Source organism: Austrofundulus limnaeus, unplaced genomic scaffold (genome assembly GCF_001266775.1).
Source record: "Austrofundulus limnaeus strain Quisiro unplaced genomic scaffold, Austrofundulus_limnaeus-1.0 Scaffold2050, whole genome shotgun sequence".
NCBI classification, from domain to species: Eukaryota; Metazoa; Chordata; class Actinopteri; order Cyprinodontiformes; family Rivulidae; genus Austrofundulus; species Austrofundulus limnaeus.
The window spans coordinates 31,745-33,290 of NW_013954452.1; the positions used below are offsets into that span (position 1 = coordinate 31,745).

The window sequence follows — 1,546 nt, forward strand, 5'->3', positions numbered from 1 at the left end:
AGTTCTCTGTTACATTTATCCTCTGTAACACCTGTCCTCTGTTATATCTGTTCTCTGTAACACCTGTTCACTGTTACATTTATCCTCTGTAACACCTGTCCTCTGTAACACCTGTCCTCTGTAACATCTGTTCTCTGTAACATCTGTCCTCTGTAGCATCTGTCCTCTGTAACACCTGTCCTCTGTTACATTTGTCCTCTGTAACACCTGTCCTCTGTAACACCTGTCTTCTGTAACATCTGTTCTCTGTAACACCTGTCCTCTTTAACATCTGTCCTCTGTAACACCTGTCCTCTGTTACATTTGTCCTCTGTAACACCTGTCCTCTGTAACATCTGTCCTCTGTAACACCTGTCCTCTTTAACATCTGTTCTCTGCAACACCGTCCTCTGTAACATCTGTCCTCTGTAACACCTGTCCTCTGTTACATTTGTCCTCTGTAACACCTGTTCTCTGTAACACCTGTCCTCTGTAAAACCTGTACTCTGTAAAATCTGTCCTCTGTAACACCTGTCCTCTGTAACATCTGTCCTCTGTAACACCTGTCCTCTGTAACATCTGTCCTCTGTAATACCTGTCCTCTGTAACACCTGTCCTCTTTAACATCTGTTCTCTGTAACACCTGTCCTCTGTAACATCTGTCCTCTGTAACACCTGTCTGTAACACCTGTCCTCTTTAACATCTGTTCTCTGTAACACCTGTCCTCTGTAACATCTGTCCTCTGTAACACCTGTTCTCTGTAACACCTGTCCTCTGTTACATTTGTCCTCTTTAACACCTGTTCTCTGTAACACCTGTCCTCTGTAAAACCTGTCCTCTGTAACACCTGTCCTCTGTAACACCTGTCCTCTGTAAAATCTGTCCTCTGTAACACCTGTCCTCTGTTACATTTGTCTTCTGTAACACCTGTTCTCTGTAACACCTGTCCTCTGTAAAATCTGTCCTCTGTAACACCTGTTCTCTGTAACACCTGTCCTCTGTAACACCTGTTCTCTGTAACACCTGTCCTCTGTAAAACCTGTCCTCTGTAAAATCTGTCCTCTGTAACACCTGTCCTCTGTTACATTTGTCCTCTGTAACACCTGTTCTCTGTAACACCTGTTCTCTGTAAAACCTGTTCTCTGTTACACCTGTCCTCTGTAACACCTGTCCTCTGAAAAACCTGTCCTCTGTAAAACATGTCCTCTGTAACACCTGTTCTCTGTAACACCTGTTCTCTTTAACACCTGTCCTCTGTAACACCTGTCCTCTGTAACACCTGTTCTCTATAACACCTGTCCTCTGTAACACCTGTTCACTGTAACACCTGTTCTCTGTAACACCTGTCCTCTGTAACACCTGTCCTCTGCAACACCTGTTCTCTGTAACACCTGTCCTCTGTAACACCTGTCCTCTGCAACACCTGTTCTCTGTAACACCTGTCCTCTGTAACACCTGTTCTCTGTTACATTTATCCTCTGTAACACCTGTTCTCTGTAACACTTGTTCTCTTTTACATTTATCCTCTGTAACACCTGTTCTCTGTTACATTTATCCTCTGTAACA

The 1,546-nt window shown here is 43.8% G+C and overlaps 1 protein-coding gene across 1 annotated transcript in view; it reads right to left on the reverse strand.

Moving 5' to 3' along the window:
• The window catches only part of LOC106536951 (bone morphogenetic protein receptor type-2), a gene marked incomplete at its 3' end in the record, with an annotated part of 14,052 nt that overhangs the window by 8,301 nt on the left and 4,205 nt on the right, over window positions 1–1,546 (reverse strand).